The 15,853-nt window shown below is 35.7% G+C and overlaps 1 pseudogene; it reads right to left on the bottom strand.

Moving 5' to 3' along the window:
• Window positions 1-5,690: 5,690 nt before the first annotated feature.
• LOC127839909 (carboxyl-terminal PDZ ligand of neuronal nitric oxide synthase protein-like) lies at window positions 5,691-15,278 on the bottom strand (annotated as a pseudogene).
• Between the last annotated feature and the right edge of the window lie 575 nt (window positions 15,279-15,853).

The following is a 15,853-nucleotide window of genomic DNA, read 5'->3' as shown; positions in this document are numbered from 1 at the left end:
TAAGATACGATTTCATATTTCGGTATTAATATATCAAATTTGTTTTCCAGAAGACGTTAAGCATATTAAGTAACGATTGATTTATTGATTCTTGTTTTCTCTCGCGATCAAGAGAAACGCATCAAGTTTGTTAATTCCCAGTCTACAAATTAATATTTGTTTACTAGGAGATATTCTATTGATAAACACTTCGGCAAATCCTCGATGAAACGCCATAAATTGTCGAACAGCCTGTCATATTTATCCACAAGGGAGGACTATAATGGAGTAAGCGTTGTTGCTATTTCTTACAAGGATGTTAAGCAAGCATCTTAAGCAATAACAAAAGTCAAACTACAAGACACGCAAATGGGTTGTTTTTGCATGTTTGTTGTAAGCTTGAAGATGACGTTGGTTTAAAGCTTGCGTTTTTAATTACGGGGATAATGAGGACGACTCGAAATGATAAAATGATCCCAATATATAAATAGTCCCACTATACTTTGAGAAAATTGGTTAATGTTCATTTTTATTGCAAAATATTAATCGCAATCGAAATTTACCTGTCTTACCCATAAAATGACACGGATTACTGCTTATCGTGTGGTTTAAATACGACCATGCGTCAGTGTCAGAATAATATTGATTTTCACTAAATAATGAAAAACAATTCGACAAAGTAATATTCAGTTGCTTGAAATCTCGTCATAGGTTGATTGCCGAAATTGTCAGACATTTCCATCTTGCTAAAACAATAACGGATCGTGGAGGTTTTATTGTAGACGTGGTATTGAATAACGAAATGGCCTCCAAAAGAGATCGAGTAAATAAAGCGGCACAAATTTATGAGCCGCAGTCTAGAAAAAAGGGGTTTAATGCATGTGCGAAAAGTGCAGTCCCAGATTAGCCTCTGAAGTACGCTAATCAAAGACAACACTTCTCGCCTTAACTGGATTTTTTACCAAGAAGAGACTTTTCTCAAACAGAAAATATCATAAAGCGGAAAGTGTCGTCCCTGATAAGCCTGTGTGAACTGAACAGGCTAATCAGATACGAAACTTTACGCATATGCATTAAAACCCATTTTCACAGAGCGCGGCTCATATGAATTGGTAATGATCACAGGATTTTCACGAACGCACTTTAAGAAACTTTCGGTTTATGATTCACTTTTGCATTTGAATAAATACATTAAAAATAAAGTGTCAAGAGGTAAAGATCGAATATATGTGTGACAAAAATGAAATAGAAACAATAATGCATGTTGTGTCTGCTATTTTCATTCTGGTTTGTTTAGATATTTTCACTTTAGTATCAAAAAAATCAAAAAAAAACTATTTCACAAACAGTTGTAAAAAGTGTGACGCTACTTAGTGGTTATTCTCTTCGTCTTAACGGGACACTCTTGCTAAACACTGAAATTTTTCAACTTAACTGACATAAACTTTAGAAAATTAATCGTCTGTCAATGTGGTAGTGTGGACATGCGAAGATGATGCGAATGATAAACCTTCATTTTTTTACGTTTCCAAAATGGTTATAAACCAGCTAAATACCGTATTTGGAATGCTGATTTCATTTGTTTTATGTCCCCGGTAGGGTAGCATGCAGCATTTGAAAAGTCTGTCTGTACGTCCGTCCGAAAACCATAACATGTGCCATAACTTTGCAATATTGAAGATAGCAACTTTATATTTGGCATGCATGTGTATCTCATGGAGCTGCACATTTTGAGTGTTGAAAGGTCAAGGTCATTCTTCAAGATCTTCATCAGAAAAAACAAATCGAAGGGAAAAAACAAGCTTAAAAGGAAAATAATTTATATGTATCATTTGGCAAGTACAGATCATTTTTACAAGGGACGTAATATTTTTAAAGGGATATAATCAAAAACAAAAATAAATAAATAAAAGCGGCGCAGTAGGGGGCACTGTGTTTCTGACAAACACATCTCTCGTTTATTTGATAGTCTTGGCGTAAACCATGATATATACAATCAGAGCTATCATGTTTACTTGAGATCAAAATAAACTTAGTTATTAGTTATTATTATTATTGCTTTACCTGTTAACAAACTTGAACTATTATTATATCTATGATGTTACCGCTCATAAATAACTGTCGGTTAAAGACGAAACCATGCTTCTTTGTCGTTCTCCTGAAACAGTTTCATTAAAGGTCGCGTGCGCGCAAGACAAACGCGTTTTGCGTTGAACTGCCGATAATTCATTTCTTTCAAAAAAATTGTGACGCTCATATTTACTGACAGCTACGGGAAATCGAATCTCTAGTTTATTTTTCTTAGCTAAGCTAATCTCTAAAGACTTTAACAAGACAATCACAATCTGATCCAGATTGACAACGAAGTGCAGTACATTTCTTGCTTCATGATTTAAATTCCAACAAGCTAATTAATGATTCACAGCTATATGCATAGCTCTATTCAAGATTATGTGACTGAACACTAAAACACAACATCTGCCCATGATATAATTTCAAAATTTCTTCAAACATTTTAAAACATCTTTAATGTCATGAACTCATTCATGAATTCTTTTGGAGTTAGATTATAATAACTATTAAAATATGTAAATCAGTTTTTATCAGGCAAATATTGTATTGCCCGTGTTCCATCTAATTTGCACAAGCCAATATTGTGTGTCAAGTGTCCTATCTTTCTGTCATTGACGTATCAATGCAAATTTTTGCTTTACTCCGTGCGTTACTTTATTAAGACATAACAAACATCATTAAAGCGATACATTTTATGTTGGAATTAAAGAGAAAATGTCGAGTCTTAGCAAACAATCATAACAGAACAAACATGTTATGCAATAGTAAGATAGCATTGACATTTATAAAATTGTTTTGAATACTATTCGATAAACTATCACACATATCTGTAGACATTATATTGAGTCTATATGTTGTCACACTTATCCACTTCCTCCCTTTCTATTGCGATTAATTTCCTTATCCAATAATGTTACGCGGTATGATCCAGTAATGGATAAGTGATTCCGTAATCAGTCTCTGATAACTGACTTGCTTTACAATCGCAGCCATATCAGAAATGATTTGGCATTTTGTTCCACAATATTCCGGTCTTGTTTCGCTTTGTTTCTCGCGACTAAGAAACACATTGACAATGTATTAAAGCCCCCAAAACACTCAACATCAACGAATATTTCGTAAAATATGTCGTACAATAAAGCTAACACTAAAAAAACTGAGTTCATTATAGCAATTGCCGAATTGTCTAAGCTATATGTGGTCTGGTAAAATAGATGTAATGAGATGCAACCTGCTCGTGTATATGTTTTGTGTGACAACATATTCCATGCGAATTCCCCGCGACGATATCCGAACATTGAAAAGAGGATGCGAGATTGGCTGCTAGAAGCGTCGGAAGCATGACGTTTTTCTCCGCCGGTGTGTTTTCCTTTAAAGTAAGTCATACTGAACATATCAAGACGAACAACGTGTATATTGTAATCGTACGCCGTTAGTCGAAAAAAGGAGCGTTCGATTAGAATGTTCCTTAATTGAAACTTAAGTAATTTTTATTTTCATTTATACGCGTACATGACAGTTGAAGTTGGATAAGTAATGATTTGATTTGTTGGGTTCGTTGCTGACGTATTCTTGCTCTGATTTATTATTTCATACCAAATGTGTTGGGTGTATGGATTCTGTAAGAAGCACAACAAGTGGCCAAGTTACTAGTACTTCCGATCTGATGAAATTAAAATTTCGTGATGGTCATTTTATGTGCGTACTGTAACAATCGGCTTGCGTGTGAAAAGTGGGTCATCAGACATAACTTAGTCAAGCGATGTTTAGTCCGTGCTAAGTTTGACAAAGTTAAAAGAAAAGATATGTACATACTGCATAAGTCAAGCCCGTAATTAATACTGTAACATGGATGTAAAATGATTTAAACACATAAGTATAAAAAGATATTTATTCACTTTCAATCAGTAACATTTGTTTAACATATTCAGCTCACTTTTTGCACACTTTGAAAGAATTTGATTTCATGTATAATAGGTTCTTACTTCTATTAGCTTCTATTAGCAGGAATTTGACATGTGTATGATGAATGCATAACTCAACTTCATGTTCAAGATAAACCATTATTGTCCATCTACAGGACATTGGCTGACTCATTTGTGTTTGTATGTGTTCATTCCCAAGATAAATAGGTCTGTTCATCTGCGAGACATGGACTATTTCATGCCTGTACGTAAATGTATTAAATTCTATGACACGCACTGTGTTCATGTCCAATACATTGACTGAGTACATTGTCCGCTTGGAAATGACTAACTTAAACGACTGACTAAAATGTCCATTTATGTGTTCATTTCCATGCAATCTAATACGCTCACGACAACGACACGAACGCATATACTAGTATGTTTACAGAGTCGCAGCAGTTGAGTCATGACCCTCATGACCAAGACACGAACACAATTACTAGTATTTATACATAAATGCATTTGAGTTCAATAGCCTCCCTCGTTGCAAAGAAATGAAAACAATTACTAGTATTTCTAAATATATTGAGTCATTTGTTCGGAAAATGCACTTTCCTAGATTGTCTTATGACAGAACAATTGAACCTTCTACATTGAACCTTCTACACTTATTAAAAATAAAAGGACTATTATGCAAAAACGAGTAAATATATAATGATGACACGTAGTTATATAGAATCAACTTCATTAAACAGTCAATATTTAGTCACTTTGCTCTAAATATATATTTCAACACTCGTAGCCAATAATATGCAAATCGTGTTGTACAGAAGTCAGAGTGTTTGGCATCGAGGACTTGTACACAATTGCGTTGGAAGCAATATGGCAAACGAAACGTCTAGTAAAGTATAGAATGGGCATTGTTTGTCGCGTAATGTTCGTAGAAAATTTACATAAGAAATTACCCTCTCTTTTTCTTTGTTAATAAAACCAGTATGTAGGCCATTGCAAAACATTGCATTTATTGCGTAGGCAGCGTTAATTGAACTGCACATGCGTTCATTCTTCAGAGTCTTCGTCCTCCAGGCGGCACGGTGGGGTTGGCGGCGAAGGAGGCTGTGTAAGCCCCTCGTCGTAACTCTCCGTGTTGTCCTCGTCCGAGAAACTTCCCTTCTGGTTCCGGTTGTGCTCGAGGTACTTCTGCATCAGGGACCGGTCGGATTCAAGGTTGTTGAAATGGTATTCCAATTTTGGCTTATACACTAGACCAGGCTGGATACTGTCTCTGTTGTTGACTTGAGCGGTTGGTGTGTTACTTTCGACGTTCTGGGTTCCGTGCTTCGTCAGCGTGCTACTTCCGGACCGGGAGTAATAGTCACTGTCCGTAAAATTAACAATACCGTCTTTGACGGAATCTGTGTCCGAATTAGACGAATTGCTAGAATCGTCCGAAATCTTTGAGTTTCTATATGCACCGTAGCTTCGGAACTCAGGGGGCGGGCGTAGTTTTGGGACCTTCTGAATTTTGCTCGGATTATCTTCTTCATCTTCGAAATTGACGCCATAATGATATTTCTGGTCACATAAATCGTCCTTGCTGGCGGCAAACGGGTTGCTATTGACGATCGCGGTCATCTCGTAGCTCATCTGCCGAAATTTAACAGGCGTGCCGAATCCGATTTTGTACTTCATCCTTTCCTCTTAAGCCATCCCCCAGAACGGAAACTCCGCCTAATGAAGCGCTAGGGCCAGTCTGTCGCTGGACATCTCCCGGTGACCGCTGTCCGGAGAGTCGGTGTCAAGCGGTGACTTTGAGTTTTCTACCATACACGGGCCTGGGCTGGTCAGACCCTCGCAGTCGTGGATTGCGCCCCGAGGTAAGAACACGGGTCCGCACTGGGGCGTTGTCGCGTCCGGAATAGAGTGCTCCTGAAACATTTCATACACGTAAAGCTAAGAGGCATTTTAATTGTGTAAGGTGCGGTTAAGAGTGTTTCTAAAATAGTTTACTCTTATTTCATTGGCACAACATATTTGGTTTTACATTCAAAACCTTGTTTGTTTATAAAAAATCACGCTGTTATAAATTGTTAAGCTGGCTATATCATCAAAGTTATATAAAATGCAATATTATATTGTTTTTGGAATTTGTTTGTGTTTCAGATACAAACTAGAGATTATCCACGAAAATCTAATTGCCCTATAATACGTTTTTTCGCAGACGAACTAGATACGTTGGACGAGATTCTGAACTTCAGTACGTTTTGCGCAAGACTTATTCATGGCGCGTGTACCTTACGGAAACATGCGAACTACGCTCCCAAAACCACAAATCAACATTATGACAATATCACCCACCTTTATATCTTTCAGGTTACGCGGACGTCCGCGGCTGGTCGAGTAACGTAGTTTCATTTCCTGCAGGCGCCCCAGTATCTGGTTCATGTGGCCTATCAGGTCGCGGTTCTGTAGGAGCAGCTGATGGGTTCGAGCCTTACAACCGCCGGAAACATGGTTAGTTACGTACACCATGTTACGTTGTATAAGGTGTATGTGGAAGTTTAAAAGCTTAATTCTGGTGGGGTGACTGACTGCTATACAGTCACTTAAATATTGCACTTTAAAATAATTATTTAGAAATATATCTTTGAATTGATTTGTCATTTTCATAGAATGATATGAGTTGGTGTATGGGAATAATGCGTATGAAGCGTGTATTCGCATAGTGTTGGCATATTCACTAAATTATAATTACTCATGAGCATGATGTTTTAAATAATTGGCATTTAATGTATTGTTTCGTTGTTCTGCCATGTTTATTGAATCATATAAGTTTATTAATATTTTGGGTATCAATATATCTTTGTGATGTATTGTCATGTTCATTGAATAATTTTAGCTTATAAATTCATACCTGCGATTCAATCCTGGCCGCAGTCTCTGCCGCCAGCTGCTTCTTCAGCAGCTGCACCTGCGCCACCGCAACCTGTGTCTGCTGCTAATGGTGCTCTACTTGTTGCCGTAGCAACGTCATCCGATGTCGTGACGTAAACGGGAGGTCCGGGTCGATTCCGTCATCGTCTGTCAGTGCTGGTGAGTGCAATGGCGGCGAACATCTAATTCCTTCGTTTTCCTAAAATGATATTTAAACACATTTTTAGTTGTTATTTATTGCATTTGGTACATACTTGCTTGAACATTTTTAGAGTAAGTTTTTCAAAGAAATTATACAATCAAGCGACTATCCTTTTTTCATCAACACAAATACAATGTGATAAGTTGTAAATAATGGCACCACACGAACGGCTTATTTTTTTTTATATTGAATTGATCGATCTTATGTGCTAATTAATATTATTTGAGATTTGCTAATTTATATCATTATCAAGACCAAATTATAAAAAGTATGTCATCTGAAGTTATGTTAATAGACAAACAAAACAAGTTCCGCTAATATAGCGATTTTTTCACGAGACAATTATGTATCGATGAATCATAACGAGGTTCGCAATGTACTAAGAATGATTTTCATTTTACCGGAGACTTTGTCGCCATTTGGTAGATGATCTGATGAGCCTGCTTTAGCGACAGGTCGGTAGGAGGCGTGGCCCTGCCCTTGAGCGGGGACGAGGCGGTGTCTTTCCACACCACTGGGCTCTTCACCGGCAGCCCGTCGGCGTCGTATGCGTCCTCCTCCTCACGGTCTGTGGATGAAATATTGGTAGACCATTAAACACGTTTCAGTTTGTATATATTATACGATTAGTAATGCAGAATAGACTGTTAATTGTGTCAAAAGTTTTACAAAACAGTACAATGTTACCTCATAGGTAACACGGAGCCTCTAAATCATAAGAAATATAGCTGTAATTTTAAACTCAATGTTGTTCTGTGAATAAGTCTACAAAGTTATTGTTTAGTTGACAAAACATTGAATACCGATCTCCGAGTCCTTAAAACATAAGAAAGTAAATTGTTTCCCTGCTTACTGTTTTCTGAATGCCTTCGCCCTGCTCTGCGGACTTGATGCTCCCTGTTTCCTCCGTCGCGAGGTCTTCAGGTACAGTCAATGACTGGTTCAAACTTAGCTTATGGCACACTTCAAACGCTTTACCAATTGTCCTCACTATGCGCATTGCCTGCTCCTGAAATAAAAGCATTTCGAAAATTAGCAAACTATTGCAATGGGCTCGCAGTTGTCTCGACAATAAACGTTTGACCAATCGGCTTGATAATGCGCATAGTCTGCTCCTGAAATGTATTACTTTTAAAATTTAGCTAACGATTCAAATTAGATCGCAAAAGGCTCGACTTGAAAACAAACGCATTACCGATATTACTAGGAATTCAAGCGATTGTCCAATGGAACAAAGTATGCAAACGATTCACAAATTTGACTAACAATAAAATTGATTCCCAATAGAACAAAGATTGCAAATGATTAACTTTTGGTATTAAGAATTCAGACGATTCACCAAATCTACTAAGAATGCACACGAATGAGTTATCGTAAATGGAATGCATAACGATTGACCATTAGTACTAAGAATACGCATCACTTGCCCATGTATTGTCGGTCATTCAATACTAACGAATGTTTTGAATGGGCGCCTGGTTGTTTGTGTTTTAAATGGTGGAACATGGTCAATACGAAGCAAGACATAAATACGTTTAAATAGTTTTAGGCAATCAATAGCTATTGATGTCACAATTTTGTTCCTTACACATTTAGATTGATTCGAGCAAATCTGCATTGCAATGTTTTGTTGACGAATCTTTAAGGGAAACTAATTCAAAATATTAAAAAAATTAATGTTCATGGTGACTAGCATTAAGTTATACAATTTGTTTAATAATTTTACAATATCAATATGTAATCAGAAAAAATAATTGTTTAGTATGTTAATGGTTGACCTTTGTTATTTGTTTGTGGACAGCGCCCTAGCAAATTGTGACTCCTGGTGTTGTATCTCAATTTTAAATAGACAATACAGATATACATGTATTATTATTTACATTTAATTATTAGATGATCAATGTGATCGAGGGCTTTATTAAATTGCTTTATGCGCGATTACACTTTTCTTGCAGATTGAAATTCCTTTTTTCGCAATTTTCTTTAATTTAAATTAATACCCTGGATATCTGACCTTATAGCTTTTTATGATAATATTGAACTTACATAAATTGTTAACATTTGTTATGTTGATAGGAACAGGCAAGGTTGAAGTACATGTATTGGGTTATTTGTTAAACAGACACATTGCCTCACTCACCATATGCCACACTTCGATTACAACGACTTTGTTTACATGCATAACAGTATTCAATCTAGCACACACAATGCTTACAATGAGTGATCTAGCAGACACTATGATTACAATGAGTGATCTAGCAGACACAATGATTACAATGAGTGATCTAGAAGACACAATGATGACAATGAGTGATCTAGCAGACACAATGATTACAATGAGTGCATCAAACGCTCAGAGCATGCGTCAATAAAGTGCGATCCTCGGAGATTTAAGCAAAACTCGCTGAAAAGACACAAGCTAAGAGTAATCTCGCAAGGTGAAATGTGTTCGCCCAAACAAGGTTAAGTTTTATTTCTATAGATATTACAACGATAAGCAAACGTACCCATTAACATATCGGGCAAAGTGGCGCCAGATATGTATTGTTCCACATAACATTTTACACAAAATGCGCAATGCATTTAGGTTCTAAGTGGCGTGTATGTTTGAAGATAATAATGAACACTTTTAAACAAAATACAATTCAGCAACTTAATTCACCTACCTTAAGCAAATTTGCGAGATCACGTATGTAACGCATTACACTTTCAATATTTATGCACAAAATAAGGTAACACGATTAATTTTCCATAATAGACCTGCTTATTGTACGATCAGAAACAAAACAGTATTTAATCTTCCCAAAACCATCATTAAATCAGTTACTTATTGCACTTGTGCAAAATGTCGACATAATTTAAATATTTATATCAGTTGTAATTGCTTCAATTTTGAACCGTCTATGTCAGATAAAAACTTGCAGCAAAAGACGCTTATAGTAAATACAAAAACGAAACAAATACGCCCCAAGATGCCACAAATTCCCAATTGACGTTGCATGCAATTGAATATATTTCACTAGTGAAGAAACCGTACGCACATACAACATTGTTACGTTGTTTAAGCATTCCTCCGACGTGAAACAGAATGTTACAATCATTCTACGAGATTGTTGATAACAAATCAGATGCACGATAGCTCGAGAAAATATTTATATGCGCCATCTGGGCATAAAACGGAATGCATTTGTTTTGTTAAACACAAGTAGTTAAAGCATCATAAGGGGTTAATTCAATAAAAACTACGGGATAATTTATATATTGCGTGTGACTAATTACCCGATCCATTCATCAATACGAAGTAGTTTACATATTGTTAGTGACCTTATACATTGTCCAATCATCACAACGAGATAAGTTCTATATTCGCAAGTGACATGTAATATAATCAAATCATCCTTTGAAGGTGCTTGATCTATAGTACGTGATCTTTTAACTTATCCAATCATCACGACGAGGTACTATCTATTTATCTATTGCATGTGACCTATGCCTAACCCAATCATCACCACGAGGTAGGTTTTATGGCTAGTGACCTTTTAACTTATCAAGACAGTATTAAATAAATAAATTTAAAGTGTTTTAAGCCAACCCAGAATGGTTGATCAGAGCTGAATACCTTTCATTAATGTGATTTACCTTTTTGAAGGACTTGAACACGTTGCATTTGAACACATAAGTGGGTCCGTCTCGTGCAATATAGCTACAGATCTTCAGGTCGTGAGAGTCGTGGGACACGTAAAATATTCTGTTAACAAATTTATGTTTTACATCTTATCATAACCTGTTTTAAAAAAAATTAGTAATACAATAAGTGTAAAAAGTTTGATAAGAAATATATCCATTTTGCATTGATACGTAAAGCGTTTAATGAACGCACGTCTATAAAACTTAATATATATTTGCTTTTTTGAGATCAAACTTCAAATGGTTTGATAATAATAACAATTCTTTTTATCTGCAGCTATTTAAAGAAAATAGGATGAAGACTGAGGCGCAAAAGGCTTTAATTTTGGAACCATATATTTCTTTGTTAATGACATTAGCGAAAGTTAGAGACTTGTAGACTAACATTTAATGCAAGCAAGTGCCTTCTTCGTAATAATTGCAATACTAAAAAGATATATTGTACGTCGTAGCAACACAATATTCTGATATATAAATACCTATAAATAGGATGATGAACGATGACTAATTTGCTGTCGTCATACCATTGCGGAAGTTTCTGGAACAAATACATAGTCGCGTTATTCGATATTAATTATAAATTGCATGGGAAAATAATGTTGGTTACTTTTGCTACGAATATTGTAATATGCTAGTTGACTACTCGAATTCCTATACACAAAACATATGGCGGAGAAAAAGTCTTCTTTTTACAGACTAATTCAATTTATCACTGTCCATGGGGATTTCTTATATTAACATTCGCGTTTTTTCTTTACAGAAACAAATATGAAATTGTTAGAAGGCGTCCAGAGGAAATCTGTAAGGATAGATGTCAATAGCGGTGGGGATTGTCATTTGATCCCACACGCCCAATGAAGCCATTAAGCAAATGAGGCAATCTTCATGCTGTTCATCCGACCAGACATCGAGTTAATGAGCAGACAGGCGGAAAAGACATTGTGATAGTACGAGGAAAATGTTTTTCGGGTTCGTCTTTCATTGTAATGAATTACAATTGGATTCGCCATGTTGGCTTTTAAGAAAAGCACCTGACATTACGGGTATGTGTAAGTCGCCATTTGCTGCAACAGCTTTATCAGCAGATGACTATACAATAAAACGTATTTCATCGAATAACATAGTTCAGGTTCAAGCAAGCAAATGATTAGAAACCGCAAATCAATTTTCCTATAAAATAGCATTTGCTAAACAAACAAGCGATTTTGCAGCAGTATTTACAGAACAGATGACTGATAATCGGTTGCGATATCCAGATAAGACATTAGGGCCACAATGGCCCAAAGCGATCACGCGAGTTTAAGTTACGTACAATTTTTAAAAAAACCTGATCTGGTAATCATGCTTTAGACCCTAATAAACCCATAATCACACATGGGTATATGTTAAAATAAACGTTCCGACCAGGCTTCATTAAGAGTTATGAATTACATGTCACCTCTAGATTAAACATGGATACCAAGTTTTCGGAGGCATGTGACCCAGGTTCAAACTTTGATAAAGCAAGATCCCCATTTCGAACAAGTGTCATCGAGATTGAGAAAAGAGTTTCTCTAACACATTAGTCCTTTAGAATGGTGACAAGTTTTGTTCGAAGATGTGATCTCGCGACCTTTGTTCATACAACGTGACCCAGATTAAAACTATGCCTAGATATAATCAATATGCACATTATGACCAACTATCTTTAACATGGATGGTATGTGTGACCTAAAAATCGATTAACAGGTAAACGTTCACGACAAACGACATAAAATTATCGACGTACTACGCCCTACGCCGAAATGGCAACACTAGTTCAGCAGCAGCACTTCGTGCTCTAACTAGCAAATATAAAGAAATAGAGAAAAGAACAAGGAATGAAGAAGAATTTTCTCCCTTAGATTATGTTTCATATTTCTGTATGCAAACAACACATTTGTTTCCCAAAGACGTTCTCAATATTGACTGACGGTTGATTTACAGAAAACGTATCATGTTTGCTCATCACCACTCTACACAATAGTATTCGTTTAAGAGATATTATGCTGATAAATACTTCGGCGATGAAACGCCATAAATGCTCGAATAACCTGAAGTATCCGTCCACAAGGGAGGATTGTTATAGATTTAGCACTAGTATTTTTTCTTACAAGGATTGTAAACAAGCATTTTTAGCAATACCGCAAAATTGGCTTGACCAAAGGCCTTTATTATGCGTACACGAAACGTAAAGACCACGCAAATAGGTTATTTTACGTGTGTATTGTCAACTAGGAGCCACTTTTAGTGATTTTGCCAACACATTTTCCGCAACACAGATAACAATGCCTTATGACCAAAGAATCAGTATAAGAAAAATTATTGATCTTTAGAGGAATATAAACAACAATTTGACACTGTAATATCCTGTAGCATGACATCTCTTCACATGTTGATTGCCGAAATTGTCAGACATTTTCATCTTGCCGATATAATAACGGATCATTGGATACTTTATTGTAGACTTGCTTTGAATAATAAAGTAGGCTCCTTAAGAGTTCGAGTTAATACAGAGGCACCGATATATGAATTGGCAATGATAAAAGGGTTTTCACGAATGCACTTATAGAGACGTTCGGGTCAGGGCTCACTTCTGCATGAGACACGGTGTAATGGTCTTAAATGCCTGTTGTTGTTGACGTTTGAAACAAGAATGCGTTGATATATTCGAAATGTTGTGCCTACATTTGCATTATGATTAATTTGGATAGTTACACTTTAGAATGTTTATTTCATTAAGTTCACTTCATTATGAATTATTTTTTATCTAACATTTGTATATATAATGACGCTGCCCAAGATGTCCTCTCTTTGCTTTAAAATAGCCTTTGGACATTCTTACTCACGGAAATATAAATTAATGTATTGATGTTTTGCGCTTTTGATAGTTACAAAACACATAAATGGTTTTTCCTTGATCTGTCGTTTTAGTAATTATTTATTCATTCGATCATGCAATGATTCAATTTAAATTTGAGTATATGCTAACATATTTTAATGCATTAAGCACTAATAAAGCTTTGACTTAACCTTTTTTCCTAACAGAACATGATTATTAATTCAATTGACCATACAACGAATTGGCTGACTTTGTGCCTCAACATTGAAAAAAAAACTTTGACTAAATTGGTTGACGGAACTTCCATTGCGTATATTGTTGTTATATTATTATTTTACAATCTTTATTTGAGCATCATACAACACAATCATCTCTAAACTATTCGTACATTAGCAAATACGAACAATATGTCTTTTCTCTTAGTTATGATTAATTTATTCTCCGATTATTCATAATTTGAAACAAATGATGATCGGTTTGATATTAACTTATTTTTTAAACACCATTTATCAGGACTATCACTAAGTATCCCCATTCGGTCTTGAATAAATGCATCGAATGTCACTGTGGTATTTTGGAGATAGGACGATGTGGATGATAAACAAGGATTTATGTTCTTTCCTTCCAAAATGTAAATAGTGGAGCTAGAATGAAACGTGTAATTCCGATTTCGATGAATGTTTTGTTAATTATACACCAAGTAAAGGGAATAACGACGCGTTAACATCTTGCTGGGACTACTAACTCTCAATAGAATGGCTAAGTAGTACGTATTTAGGAATGTGGTCTTATTTCGCAATTTTAAATAAGAAACTGATCTTCAAAATCTTGTTATAACTTAAATATGTCCTTTTTGGTCGTAAACATGCTATAGCTATGATCATCAGGACATTTCGATATTTTGGAAAATGTTCAATCATATGCTTTAGAACAAATAAACCAAAAGACAATACATTTTCCCACCACACGAACGCATTTAAGCGGTTGAATGTTTCTACTATGTGCACCTTTTTCCCGCTTGCAGACGGAGACTTAAAACCCATCCACGGAGACCAGAAGGCCGCCAACCTTGCGCTTCTTGATTGCCTTCGCCTTGAACTCGTACTAAAACAAACATTTACAGAAAATGTGCCCTGTTAAACTTCCCACATTTTAAATATATCCTTTATATAAATATCGTCGTATTCGTCTTACTCATCAGCAGCATTTTTTAATTGTTATAACCGTTTAAAGTGGAACCAGATATAGCAACAAAAGCAGCAGTCAAACCGCATATACGGTCTGTCATCAGAATAGCCATCAAATGCATCTTCATTTAATAATAATTCAGAATAACTAACTTTCATGTTAGTGATAGACGTTGTGATTATTGAGATAACTATCAACTAACCATCATCTACCTTCATCAAAACGTTACATAATGGCTAAGTAGCGCTTGGATCAACAAATGATTCTTAATTTCGTTATAATTACAAGGACGCTCACCTGGTAAGTAAAATAACCTAAGTCTATGCATTATGTTTTGCTTTTTTCTAAGACCTACTCTAATTCTGCGCATGGCAACTACACTATCCACCCGATTGCTCGGACTTGGGACATCCAAGGTGCCGATAAACTGAAACTTACACACGGACATGTACCCGAAAATACTTCAAAGCTCGAACACATCTGATCATGATAACGGATTCAACTACCTAGAGGTTGTGAATCAACAAAAGCTTTATACATTTACCTGTTTAGTTCACTTTATCTTTAGCCTTACTTATCTAACATGACATACCACATTAGTGGATTATCTTTCTTATCTCACCCGAAAGCTGTAGGAAGCGTTTGATCCCACGTGTGCAATATTCTTCAAGGCGTGCATGTGGATCAGAGAAAGATGGAGTATATGAACCACAAATCAAACCACGGTGTTGCAATATATTTTGAATGAAGTGTAACTATTTTCAACTCATTTTTCTATCGGTAAAAATAAGCAGGTAAAAAGAAGATACCAAGATAATCCATATTTAACGAGTACATCTGTTCTAAACTGACATAAACAAAACAGTAAAAATGTAAGCTAAAAATATTTCCAAAACAAAAACAAGTATACCAAAAACATTTACGAAAAGGTCATTTTCTATTTATTAGACTGATGTAGGCATTTTTGTCAAATATTTTTATTTGCCCCATGTTTCTTAAAATCTTCCTTGCTTCTACAATCGC

This window comes from Dreissena polymorpha, chromosome 7 (genome assembly GCF_020536995.1).
Source record: "Dreissena polymorpha isolate Duluth1 chromosome 7, UMN_Dpol_1.0, whole genome shotgun sequence".
In the NCBI taxonomy this organism is placed as follows: domain Eukaryota; kingdom Metazoa; phylum Mollusca; class Bivalvia; order Myida; family Dreissenidae; genus Dreissena; species Dreissena polymorpha.
The sequence above is the reverse complement of the archived record's forward strand: the minus strand, read 5'-3'. Positions and strand labels throughout refer to the sequence as shown.